This window comes from Vicugna pacos, chromosome 1, assembly GCF_048564905.1.
Source record: "Vicugna pacos chromosome 1, VicPac4, whole genome shotgun sequence".
Taxonomy (NCBI): domain Eukaryota; kingdom Metazoa; phylum Chordata; class Mammalia; order Artiodactyla; family Camelidae; genus Vicugna; species Vicugna pacos.
In genome coordinates, this window is record NC_132987.1 from 92,641,833 (window position 1) to 92,656,879 (window position 15,047).

A 15,047-nucleotide genomic window follows, 5' to 3' on the forward strand; every position below is an offset into this window, starting at 1 on the left:
TCCTGTGTCCTCACCTCTCTTACAAGTCTTAGAAGAGCTGAAAATTTCTCAGTCTGTTCTACTTTTTGTTTGTTATGATGTAGCAGCAACTTATGAGCTTCCTACATGTGGAATTGGAAATCACTGGAAGAGTCTCTTAATATCTGTAAATCTCATTTTAATCTTATGTAACTGGGGATTACACTAGCATCTACTTCATAAATTGGTAACATCAAATGAGAAAAAGACATATTTATTACCTAACATAAAGTAAATTATATATTATGCGTTAAATAAATGTTTGAATATCTTATTATAATGATGATATCCCTATATGCTTCAATGGAAATAAAATATTTATGCTTAGTGCTGACAGTATAAGATAACAATGTCATTTGTGTTTGGTGTCTGGATCAGGTTTCATTAGTTTGATAAAATACCGTACAATGACTTTCCTTTTTCCTATGACCTTGAAAAATGTATATAACTTAAAATTGACTTAACTTATTTTTTCCTTATGTGTTAAAAGAGCACTTAATCCCAGATTTTTTCAGCATGCCACTTAATTAATCTTGTATTTAGTTTTCTTTTTCATTTTTAAAGTTGCATTTGGTATTTTATTTTACAAAGAATAATTTTCATTATGATATTTAAATAAACTGTAATAAACATATAAGTTGCATACCCTTATAAAGTTTAAACACTCCTTGTGTCTAATGTGAACTATTCTTTAGTTTTAACTTCACATAGAGTATTTTAAACCTTTGGATCAAATTTACATTGACTATAGTTTGGAGTTCTTTAAGAACCCTCTGTTGCATTTATTTATAATTCTGTTCATTTGCACTTTTATGTTTATTTCAAATTTAATTTTACAAATTATTTGTTAATTTTCACAATTAAGGTCACGAATCTATCACAATTTTGTACCAAATTTTTTCTCCATTGTTTTTCTTACTTATTAAAGAAATAGTAATATTTTGTACCAAAACAATAATTTTCCAGATTTTGACCAGAAAGTTCAAAGAAAAAATGTATTTTCACAAAGAATACATTTCTATCCTTTGTGTGTATATAATCCTTTTATATATATTATAAAATATAATCCATTTCTATTCTTTACAAGTTCCTTTTGCATATATTATATTCTATAGAAATAATATAGTATATGACAAAGTTATAAATATATTATCTTCTACAGAATATATGATATATAAGTATTATATATAAGGATATAAAAGGATATAAAGGATATATATTATATATAACATATACTCACATATATTACATATATATTAACTATACTGTGTAGTGGCACAATATATAAAAAAGAAAATCACTACAAAGAATGAGACTAATTAATGGGAAAAAAGCTATTCCATAATGCAAATAATTTTTTAAAAGGAAAGGATAACATAGGAAGGTAGCGGCAAACATTTTACAAATAGAACCAAGATTCCCAAATCAATTTTCACTTATTGTGATAAATTAAACAGGATAAACACTAATGTTACAGAAATACTACTACAGAGTAAGATTTTAAATAGGGAGAAAATCTTAATATAATAAACTGCATACTCTGAATTTATTGTATTTTCTATGAATTCCTTTTTTTCATATTTCAATTTGGGTATAATTTTAGTGAGACTTAATCTTCTATTGCCCATCTACATCGGCTGGTTGTGCGAGACAATAAAAGAAAGTGATGAGTGCCATTTATTGTTTAACACAGATTCGTTGGTTCATATATTTCAGTTCCTTTTTTATTCCTATAGACTAACAGTGATTAATGTATTATTTTATCCTAATCAATCCAAGCTTTATAAAATCAAAAGTTTATTTCAAATATTCTTCTACATTATTCATATTTTTGGGTAGATTCACTTCAGCAGTTGTGATCATTAGTCTATGATGTTTGACAGTGGGTTGCATGTTCTCTGTAATTTAATGTGATTTGCATATGTGTCATAAGAGTAGTAAAACCATTTCAGTATTCAAGGGAATAGATGTGGCCCTTGAGAGTCATCTTATTAGCATGCAAGAACAACGCATCTAACAAAAGCGTGTGTTAAAAAGAATAGTATTCTCAGTGATGCATTAGAGATCCTTTCACCAATATATATTAACTTTTTTTTTGAAGAAAAATCAGCAGTTTGAAATGCTCCTTGGCACCTCAAGAATTTAAAGAAAGATATTCAAGAGCAGATTAATGCTCACATAATTCAAACTCAAAGAATATTTGGTATGCTTTAGAATTTCCTCACAAAAGTATACTGGATTGCATGCATAGCCAACAGAAAACTATTATTTATATGTTTTGAATTCTAACATGCTTTAGAAAAAGCCAGAAAATCATGCTTTCAATTATTCTCTCATTTATTTTGTTAGTTAATTATGGATTACTGAAAGTTATGAGGAAAAATTCCAGAAAAAATTTTACGACCTAACAGTTACATAGTTGTAGATGTCACTAGAATGACACAGTAGGAAACAATGGACTCTCCTTTCCACCTCCACAGACACAGTGATTTAATTGCAATGTATAGGCCTCTTCCTTTTGTGAGAAACCTAGCAACTACCTAAGAGGTTCCTGCACCTCTAGTGAATGCAAAACCTGCAACAGAAAAATAGATAGAAAAGATGAAACACCTTCTCACCAAAATTTCCACCCTTGGTACAGCACCAGGGACAGAACACTCAATTACCAGCTTCTCCTTAAGCAGTTAAGTGGAAGGAATCCCAGCTTCTCTGGGTACTCACCAAGGGACTAATTTCTATTTTCCCTGTCTCAGAGCACTGACAGGCCTGATATATTCTAGGTCCCTGGGAACTACAGAGAACTAATTAGAACTTATTGGTGGGCAATAACCACAGCTTCTCTCCCTGGTACAGTGCAGAGCAAGGGGTCAAAAAATCCCCTTTCTCAGATTTTTCATGAAGAGCAAAGAAATTGGATTGCACATCTAGCATTACTAGTTCTCTGAATGCTACCTGTATAACTGACTTCTATCTCACTTGTCTTGGAGAGTTGATGGAGCTCAGAATGTACTAGTGCTCCAGGGCCTACAAAGAGCAAAGTAGCAGTATGAATTACTGGGGAAGCACTAATCACAGCAACTCCAGGCTTATTCTCCGAGTGTATATGTGTATTTTATTGAAGTATAGTCAGTTTACAATGTTGTGTCAATTTCTGGTGTATAGCACAATGCTTCAGTCATATAAGAACATACATATATTTGCTTTCATATTCTCTTTCACCATAAGTTACTACAAGATATTGAATATTGATCCCTGTATTATGTAGTATAAATTTGTTGTTTATCTATGTTTTATATATTAGTTAGTATCTGCAAATCTCAAACTCCCAATTTATCCCTTCCCACCCCTTTCCCCTCTGGTAACCATAGGTTTGTTTTCTATGTCTGTGAATCTGTTTCTGCTTTGTAAATAAGTTTTTTTTTGAAGATTCCACATAGAAGTAATATCATATGATATTTTTCTTTCTCTTTCTGTCTTACTTCACTTAGAATGACATTCTCCTGGTCCATCCATGTTGCTGCAAATGGTATTATTTTATTATTTTTTATGGCTGAGTAGTATTCCATGTGTAAGTACACCACAGCTTCTTTATCAAGTCATCTGTCGATGGACATTTAGGTTGTTTCCATGTCTTAGCTATTGTAAATAGTGCTGCTATGAACATTGGGGTGCCTGTGTCTTTTTGAATTTCATTCTTCTCCAGATATATGCTCAGGAGTGGGATTCTTGGATCACATGGTAAGTCTGTTTTTAGTTTTTGAAGAGTAATAAGTCACAGATCCCAGCTTCTCCCTGGGTAGGAAAAGAGTTGGACCATATACCCAGTGTTCTAACTTTCTGGGAGCTACCCAATGGATTGGCTTGTATCCTGCCTGTCTCAAAGTGTCAATGGGACTTGGATTACTCTGGATGCCTGGGAACCATTAAGACCAAAGATGTAAGTTTTGGCTGGTATGAAGGTTTGAGAGGTCCACAAATGCTCAGACCAGTTTGATTGATAAAAGATCTCCTCCATGAGGCCTGTCTGGGAAGATGGAGAGGTGATTTTTTTTCCAATGTGTAAATATCAACACAGATTCAGGGAAAATGAAGAAACATGGAAAGATGATCCAAACAAATGAACATGAAGAAACTTTAGAAGCTATCCATAATGAAATAGAGATCTATGATTTACCTTATATAGAACTCAAAATAGCTATCATAAAAATGTTCAGTGAGCTCAGGAGAGTAATGCATAAACAAAAAAGGGAATTTCAACAAAGATAGAAAATCGAAAATAAAACCAAATGGAAATCTTGGATCTGAAAAATAGGATAATTGAATTGAAAAATTTAATAGAGGGGATCAGTGTTAGACTAGAGCAAGCAGAATAAAGAAACAGAAAACTTGAAGACAAATAATTTCAAGTTATCCAGTGAGAGGAGGAAAAAGTAAAAGAATTTAAGAGTCATGAAAACCTAAGAGAATTATTGGACATCATCAAGTAGATGGATATATGCATTATGAAAGTCCTTAAAGGAGAAGAGAGTCCCAGAAAGAACCAAATCACTTACAAAGAAATAATAAGCTGAAAACCTCCCAAATCTGGAAAAGGAATGAACAACCAGATCCAGGGGAGTTCAAAGAATCCCAAGTAAGATAATATCAAACAAATTAAGATTGAGACACATTATAATCAAATCGTTAAAACTAAAAGGCAGATAGAATTTTTTAAACAGCAAGAAAAAAGTGTCACAAAAAGGAAACTTCGGAAAGAGTATCATTGAATTTTCCAGCAGACACCTTGTAGACCAGAAAGGAGTCAGGTGATATATTCAAAGTGCTGGAAACAAAACAAAACAAAACAAAAACACCTGCTAAACAACAATGCTATACCCAGCAAATGAAGGAGGTAGATTTTCCAAGACAAACAAAAACCAAGAGAGGCTATCACCATTACCTCCTTTACAGAAAATGCCAAGGGGAGTTTTTAATTTAAAAGAAAGGAAGTTAAATAGCAAGATGATAACACAAAGAAGCATAAACTCCTTGGCAAAGGCAAATGTGTTGATAAATACAGGATACTTTATTAGTGTAGTGGTGTTAGGTAAACCATTTTTAGTTCTAATATAAAGTTAAAAGACAAAGTATTAAAAACAGCTATAAGTTGTCAAAGGTGGTTAAAAGGTACAAACTTCCACTTATAAGATAAGAAAGTGCTGTTGATAGACATATAGTCTGCTTCCACATCTTGGCTACTGTGAATAGTGCTTCTGTGAACACTGAGGTGCATGTATGTTTTTGAATTAGAGATTTTTTTCAAGATCTATGCCCAAGAGTGAGATTGCTGGATTACACAGTAACTCTATTTAAGTTTTTTTTTAAGGGATATCTGTATTGTTTTCCATAGTGGCAGCACCAAATTTCATTCCCACCAGCAGTTTAGGAGGGTTCCCTTTTCTCCACACCCTCTCCAGCATTTACCATTTGTGGAGTTTTTAATGATGGCCATTCTGACTGCTGTGAGACCTCATTGTAGTTTTGATTTTCATTTCTCTAATAATTAGTGATATTGAACATTTTTTAATGTGCCTATTGGCCATGTATGTCTTCATTGGAGAAATGTCTGTTTAGGTCTTCTGCCCATTTTTTGATTGGATTTTTGTTGTTGTTGTTATTGAGTTGTATGAGCTGTTTCTATATTCTGCGAGTTAAGACTGTCAATCAGACTGAGTTATGGTATATCTATATGATGTAATACTACTCAGCCATAAAAAAAGAATAAAATCATTCCATTTGCAGAACCACGGATGGACTAGAAATTATCATACTAAACGATGTAAGTCAGAGAAAGACAAATATCATATGATATCACTTAAATGTGGAATGTAAAATACAATACCAATAAACTTATTTACAAAACAGAAACAAACTCACAGACATAGATAACAAACTATAGTTACCAAAGGGGAAAGGGCAAGGGAGGGATAAATTAGAAGTTTGTGATTAGTAGATACAAAACTACTATATACAAAATAGATAAACAACAGTGTTCTACTTTATAGCACAGGGAACTATATTCAATAGCTTATAATATCCTGTAGTGAAAAAAATATTAAAAAAATATATATCTGTATAACTGAATTACTATGTTGTACACCAGAACCTAACACAATATTGTAAATCAACTATATTTCAATTAAAAAATAAAAATAAATAAGTATTAAGACTGTAATGTACAACATGATTAATATAATTAATACTGCTGTATGTTATATACAAAATTGTTATAAGAATAAATCCCAAGGGTTCTAATGATAAGGAAATTTTTTTTAAAATTTTGTATCTATATGAGATGATGGACATTCATTAAACTTATAGTGGTAATTATTTCATGATGTATGTAAGTCAGATCTTTATATAATACACCTTAAACTTCTACAGTACTATACATCAATTATATCTGAATAAAGCTGGAAGAAAAATATGTTAATGGAAAAAACAATATAAATAAATATAAATTGAGATATCAATAACAAAGAATAGCGAGTGAGGAAAAGTGTAGAATTTATGTGATTGAAGGTAAGTTTTTATCAATTTAAAATAGACTGTTTTGACATAGAATACAGACTTGTGGTTGCTGGGGGGTGGGGGCTGGGCAGGGGTAAATTGGGAGTTCAAGATTTGCAGATACTGACTGGGATATATAAAATAGATAAACAAGTTTATGCTGCATAGTGCAGGGAAATATATTCAATATTTTGTAGTAGCTTATGGTGAAAAAGAACATGAAAATGAATGTAAGTATATTCATGTAAGACTGAAGAATTGTGCTGTACACCAGAAATTGACACATTGTAAACTTACTATATACCTCAATAAAAAAATAAATAAAAATATAAAATAGACTCTTTTAACTATAAAATAGTTTATGCAAGTCCTATGACAACTACAGAGAAAATACATGTAAAATTTACATAAAATAAAATACACATAATATGTATATAAAAGAAAAAGAGAGAGGAATCAAAGCAAATCAATAGTAATAAAAGAAAGAAAAACAAAGAAAAAAACAAGAAAGGAAAAGAAAGACAAATGAATTAGAAAACAAACAAAACAAGGAGCAAAAAGCAGTAATTTCCTATCAATAGTTACTTTAAATGGATTAAAACTGCTCAAACAAAAGACATAGAGTGGCTGTATATATTTTTTAAAAAGTTCTATCTATACGGTATCTACTAGAGACCACTTTTAGCTTTAAAGACATACTTAAGATAAAAGTAGAGGGATATAAAAAGATACTACATAAAAATTTTACCCCAAATGAGACAGTGTACCTATACTTATATAAGACAAAATAGATGTTAAGTCAAAAATTGTTACAAGAGACAATTAAAGACATTATATAATGACAAAAACCAACCAGGAAGACATAACAATTACAAATATATATGAAACCAGCATCACAGAACCTAAGTATAAAAAACAAACACTGGTGAATTTGAAGAGAGAAATGGACAACAATACATAAAAGTAGACTTCAATACTCCACTTAAAATAATGGAGAGAACAATCAGACCGAAAATCAACAGAGAAACAGCAGACTTAAACAATTTTATGAACCAAATAGACCTCATACATATAAGAAAATGTTCAGCCCAACAGCAGCAAAATACACATTTCTCTTGAGTGCATGTGGAATGTTCTCCAGAAAAGGCCACATGTTAGGTCACAAAAAAGTCTCAACTATTTTAAGATTGAAATTATAATAAATATCTTTTCTAATCATAGTGCAATAAAACTAGAAATTAATAGCAGAAAAAAAATTATAAAATTCACAAATATGTGGAAATTAACTCACTTAAGAACAACCAACAGGTCAAAGAAGAAAACAAAATTGAAATTAGAAAATAACTTGAGATGAACATTAGGGTGTATGTATCTTTTTGAATTAGAGTTTCCTCTGGGTTTCTGCCCAGGAGTAGGATTGCTGGATCATAATGTAAGTCTATTTTTAGGTTTTTAAGGAATCTCCATACTATTTTTTATAATGGCTGTACCGAACTACATTCCCACCAATGGTGTGCGAGGGTTCCCACACCCTCTCCAGCAGTTACCATTTGTGGACATTTTAATGATGGCCATTCTGGCTAGTGTGAGGTGATAACTCATTGTAGTTTTGATTGCATTTTTCTGATAGTTAGAGATATTGAGCATTTTTTTCATGTGCCTATTGGCCATTTGTATGTCTTCATTAGAGAATTGCTTATTTAGGTCTTCTGACCATTTTTTTGGATTAGGTTGTTTTGTTGTTGTTGTTATTGTTAATTTGCATGAGCTCTTTATATATTCTGGAAATTAAACCTTTGCCTGTCACATCATTTGCAAATATTTTCTCCCATTCCATAGGTTGTTTTGCTTATTTTCCTTTGCTGTGCAAAAGCTTATAAGTTTAATTAGGTCCCATTTGTTTATTTTTGCTTTTATTTCTATTGCCTGGGTAGACTGCCCTAAGAGAACATTGTTAAGATTTATGTCAGAAAACGTTTTACCTATGTTTTGTAATTGAGTATAATTCAATTTAAAAAGAGCATGTAATGGAAAAGAATCTGAAAAGAAAGTATATATGTGTGTATATGTATAACTCAATCACTTTGCTATACACCTAAAAGTAACATTGTAAATCAACTACAATTCAATAATTTTTAAAAAATGAAAATAACTTGAGACAAATGAAAATGACATCACAGTATATTGAAACTTATAGGATGCAGCAGAAGCAGTACTAAGACAAGTTTATAGCAATAAATACCTATAGTAAAAAAGAGGAAAGATCTTAAGCAACCTAACTATACACCTCAGGGAACTAGAAAATGAAGATCAAACAAAACTCAAAGTTAGCAAAAGGAGGAAAATAATAAAGATGAGAGCAGAAATAAATGAGATAGATAATAGAAAAATAAAAAAACTAAAAATTGTTTTTGAAAAGGTAAAATTGACAAACATTTAACTAGACTAAGAAAAATAAGTAAAATTAAAAATGAAAAGGAAAACTTTACAACTACTTCTATAGAAATGAAAAGGATCATAAGAAACTACTATGAATAATTATAAACAAACTAACTGAATAACCTAGAAGAAATGGGTAAGTTCCTAGAAACATAAAACTATTAAGACTGAATGGTGCAGAAAAAGAAACAGAAAGTCTGAATAGACCTACAACTAATAGGAAGATTAAATCAGTAATCTAAAACCTCCCCTCAAAGAAAATCCCAGGATTTCATGTCTCCACTCAAGAATTCTACAAAAATTTAAGGAATAAATAATACAGACCTTTTCAAAATCTTCTAAAAAATTGAAGAGAATACTTCAAAACTCATTTTATCAGGCCAGCATTACCAAAGGCAGACAAAGTCCACAGGGAAAGAAAACTATGGATGAGTATCCCTGATGAACATAAATGCAAAAATCCCCAGCAAAATACTAGTAAGCTAAATCCAACAGCACATTAAAAGGATCATACACAATGACCAAATGGATGCATCCTGGGATGCAGTGATGGTTCAACATATGAAATATGTTATACCACATAAGCAGAATGACATGATCATCTCAATAGACTCAGAAAAAGCATTTGATAAAATTTCATCACATTTTTTTAGCTTTTAGTAAACTAGAAATATAGGGAAATTATTTCAACATATTAAAGGCTATATATGAAAAATCCACAGCAAACATCATACTCCATGGTGAAAAACTGAAAAATTTTCTGCTAATGTCAGGAACAAGGCAAGGATCCCCACTCTGTCCACTCTATTCAATATAGTGCTGGAAGTACTAGCTAAAGCAATTAGACAAGAAAAGAAATACAAACTGTAAAGGAAAAGTCAAAGTGATCTTTGTTCAGGGATGACATAGTCTTGTGCATAGAAAACCCTAAAGGCTCAACAAAAACTGTTAAAATTAAACAAATTTAGTAAAGTTGCTGAATACAAAATCATAAAGAGAAAAAAATATTGTATCTATACACTAATACTGAACTGAAAAGGAAATTTGGAAAACAGTCCTTTTACAGTAGCATCCAAATTAACAAAATATATTGAAGTAAACTTAACCAAGTAATTAAAAATTATGCAATTAAAACTATAAAGCCTTGATGAAATACATTTAAAAACCACAAATAAATGGAAAGATGGCCCATGTTTATGGATTGAAAGACTTAATATTGTTAAAATGTTTATGTTACCCAAAGCAATGTACAGATTCAATATAATCTTTCTAAGATATTAATGGCATTTTTTTTACAGAAATATAAAAAAATTATAAAATTCATATGGAAACACAAGGGATGCCAAAAAACCAAAACAGTTTTGAAGAACAAAACTGGAGGTTTCACACTTCTTGATTTCAGTATCTCAAACAGATATTAGCACTCCCATGTTCATGCAGCATTATTCACAATAGTCATATGTGGAAACAACCTAATGTCCATTGACAGATGAATGAATAAAAAAATGTGGTACATATTTACAATGCAATGTTATTCAGTTTTTTTAAAGGAAATTCAGCAATATATGACAAACACGAATGATTGTGGGGAACATTATTCTATTGAAATAAGCCAGATCAAGAAGGACAAATATTGCATAATTCCAATTATATGAGATATCTGAAGTAGTCAAACTCGTGGAAGCAAAGAATGGAATTGTGGTTGCCAGGGGCTTGGGAAGAGGGAAACGAGTTGCTAATCAACATATACAAAATTTCAGTTATGTGAGGTGAATAAGTTTTAGAGATCTGCTGTACAGCACTGTGCTTATCTATAACAATATTGTACACTTGAAAGTCTTATAAGAGGGTACATCTCAAGGCAAGTGTTATTACCATAAAATTTCAAAAATATTAATGAGTATGTAAACAAAATATATTATCCTTGGTGCCTTTCCATGTAAAATAATTCCTATTACTGGCAGTAATTTCTTTAAGATTTTTAAAAGGCAATGTTTATAGATTATGGAGATTTTAGTTTCTGAGAATATAATTATATTTTGAAATATTACAAAACAAATGAAACTAAATAGCAATTAAGCATCACAATTAAGAAAAAAATTACATGTTTTGTATAAATCATTAAATTGTACAGATGTTTTCTACCAAATTAATGATGTTATATTTGCTGTTATCACGGTAAAATCAATGTCACTAACATCTATCAAGTTTACACTGGTTTGAACGAAATGTTCTTAAAGTCTATTAATATTTTAATCAATGATTATTTATTCAATATCTATTGTGTGGCAAAACTTTGTAGTAACTTTCTCTCAATCCCTAATCTTGATCTATTAAAAGTATTCTTGGCTCCAGAACATCACAAATAGGTCCCGTATATTACATCACCATTTCTGTAGGCTGAGTTAAAGTTGACCACACACTAAAGTTTCTGGGAAACATTCCAGGCAATGTGGAGAACATTTATGCATGTAGGGCTAATGCATGAGTGTGAGCATTATTAGGTGAAAAGTGACTTCTTAATAATCTTTAAATTAAATCTAAATTATCTTTAAAGAAAAGTAGATTTTCACTGAATGAATAAGGCAATTTTTAGTTTTATCATGTCCTTATCAATTAAAATGAATAGCAGTAGATTTCTTTATATATCTTGATTTTAGCCTCTCAGTTGTGTAATTAGTATATTTTATAGGTCAATGATATTATGACCAAAGTAATTATAACACATGAATTAGAGAAAGTAGAAATGATGTTGGAATGAAGTATGATGGATGCATAAATATACTTGTGAATTACATGAACTAGTAATCAGATAAAGCATCAGGTTTTAAATAGTTTTCATGAATTGTTTATTAGGCTTGATGTGTGCTTATAAAAGCAAAATAATAAAAGTGACATCTTACTAAATGGAATCAATATTACCAAAATAAATTTCTGTATATAAACTCTATAATCTGTGAAAATAGAGTCACAGATCCATGGTCTAGATTTAAATCACAATAAAATAAAATAAATAAAATAAAATAAAGTAAAATAAAATAAAATAAAATAAAATAAAATAAAATAAAATAATAACAAGATGTGAATTATTATTGTCTGTACATAAAAAATAGTCCAAATAAACATGCTGGCCACTAAATTAATCTGCATTTTTCATTTGTGTACTTTTAACCTATTGGCAATATGTGGTAATGATATGAATGATTTGTGCTTATTAATCAGAGTCTACAGCTATCTATAATCCTGTAATTTAACAACTTTAACTTTTAACAACTCTCTGCTATTTGATCTTGAAAATATGTTTTTATCTTGCTGATTCTTTTCTGCATAGCATATTTTAAATGATATTTTATATATCCAGTTATTAATGTCACAAGATGCCTCTTTATTTACTGTAATCCTACACCACCACTTATGTTATGTATAAAATACTAAGTTTCTGTTTTATTCCAAAACACCATAAATAGTTTAAACTTACAGCTAATGAATTTTAAGCTGAGTAAAATTTTGTACAGAGATCCTCACAAGAGGAATATCTTACCTTTTTAGAAGCAGTTATTAGTAGTCCTTTTTCTACTGAATACAATTTTATGTTAGTAGTATTGATTTACAAACCCAGGGAGAAAATTATAATGTAAGAGTTTTCTCTAATAATTAATATGGAAACTTTGTAATTTTAATATATCACTTCATGTGTATTACTATTATGTTTAATAAGAAAACTTTGAAATCAAATAGAAATTAACGAAATGGATCACAGGAACCATCTGATTTGAAATGGTTCTGTTTTGGACTTCACAGTTAACACTGTTGTTGATGTAGTAAGATAAAAAAATACCGTTTAAAGAATTGTCAGGAGGGAGGGTATAGCTCAGTTATAGAGTGCATGCTTAGCATACACAGGGTCCTGGGTTCAATCCCCAGTACTGCCATTAAAAACCAACCAACCAACAAACAAACAAACCTAATTACCTCTCCCCCCAAAAATAAAAATTTATGGGATGATGGTTTAACCTTTGTGTGTCTTCAGTAGAGTTTCAAGGCTTTTCTTTATATTTTGCAATAGTAATAATGTCTTATATGGACATAATATTTTATGGTTTTTACATTTATAAGTCAGTTATATGTAAACTGCTTCTTTTAATCCTCACAGTATCCCTGTTTTTTTTTTAATTACAGAGGAGGAAACTGATGCTATAATTGGATACATGACTTATTCAAGATCATACAGCTGGTAAGTGGCAGATATAGAACTCAAAACCTTTCACTTTCCATTCAATCAGCTTTGTATAATACATGTTGCATTCCATCCCAAGGCATAGAACAAATACAAGAGCTCAGAAATTCTCAAATCTTTTGTATTACATCTGTCATTTGAGTTTATATAAAACATTGCCATATTTAATTTTTGTAAGTACAGTTATTGAATATATAGTACTTTCCTTTTCATTGCATGTGCATTTTATCTATCTTGCTGAATTTCTGGAGATTCTACTGAATTATATTTTTTTCCTTTTGCACCTTCATTTAGGTTGCAATAAATTCTATGTTATGTATGTTTCATATTTTAATTATTTTAAATTAAAATACCAACTGATAAACTAGTCCTTTTGACAAATTTTTGGAATAGCACATGATTTTCTTCCTCAAAATGATTAATATATTTTAACCTTGAAAATACATTTTCTAAAAATTAACAATTAAAAATGACTTTTGAAATCGTGAGGAAAGCACAACATAAGCATTTTTGACATACTACAAGAGTGAAATAAGAAAATCTCTATCATAATCACAAATGTTAGTACATTAATTTACAACCAAGTAATTCTTTATCATGTCATAGATAACTTGATTATTCACTCTTTGCCAACTGGAGTCAGGACATGGTATGGTAAGGTGGTCCTAAAGCTTACACAGAAACTAGTTAGAAGCAATGCCTAAATGTTGTCAGTATTATAGAAGTAACACAATAAATTGTTTTTAAATGAGAACCTGAGAGCATTTTGGAATAGCCACATACTACATGATAAAGTTCTTAGGAAACTAATACAAGAATAAATGTAAAAGAAAGTGTAATCTAAATAATTGTTTGCACCCTGTTTGGAGAGATATAAGAGATTAGTGGTTTTCATTAAATTAAGAATTAGTAACTTAAAGAACCAGTGTTTTCTTAAATTCATCTAGCACAGCAGTGATAAAAAGAGGAGGCATCTGACAGGTTCAAACTTTGTATTACAGCGAATTCTGCTCAGTGATGTGGCAGAAATGGTTTACCAGATTTAATCAGGGCATATTTGAAATACTTTTCAGTACTATCCTTCCTCCAAGTACCCTGGAATATTCTGTTTATTAGTCAGATCCGAAGTGACTAAGCCCATAAAAATACTTACATGGCAGATAACAATAATTCTAGACACTAGGAATGTACACATTTTATTATAAATTAATAAATATGCATTTTGATTAAATGAATAGCTACCATTTAACAACTTAACCATGGACCAAACCCCATAGTATGTTTAAGCATTGCCTTATCAAAATATCAAAACAAATTTATGAAGCCCAATTATTGAAGTGAAATGAAACTTAAAGAAGTATAGAAACTTGCTTATGATCAACCTATTAACTCTCTAAAGGACAGAGAGTACTTGATCATTTGTTATATTAGGTTATTATAATAAACAGTATAATGAAGCTTATTTCATACTTGCTTAAAGTATAATGTTGAAAGGAGTCTTTACAATATTGCAAAATATCATCTTTTAGGTCCTATAAGAGAGATTTCTCCTGCTTTAGCTCCAAAGATTGTCTCTTCTGAATGAATTAAATGACTTGCTTTTTATTCTTTGAACTTTGAATCACTAATTTTATTGTGTTTCAGAGCAACATTTGTGAGATACATTTTTGTTGGCAAAGTTGCACTTCTCATTTTGGTGGAATGTGTTTGAAAACATTGTATTATTCATTCTCTATTACTGTTAGTTCAAATATTTACACATTGTTGCCTTTCTAGCAAATTCTATTTCACTAAATTAGGAGAT

General features: G+C 30.3%; 1 protein-coding gene across 1 annotated transcript in view; it reads left to right on the forward strand.

Annotated features, from left to right (window-relative positions):
• LOC140699298 (elongation factor 2-like) overlaps positions 1–15,047 on the forward strand; it is a 524,143-nt gene that overhangs the window by 158,137 nt on the left and 350,959 nt on the right. Inside the window, exon 4 of the mRNA XM_072971248.1 lies at positions 13,186–13,240. The gene's annotated coding sequence lies outside the window, so the exon portion shown is untranslated. The remainder of the gene's footprint in view (positions 1–13,185; positions 13,241–15,047) is intronic.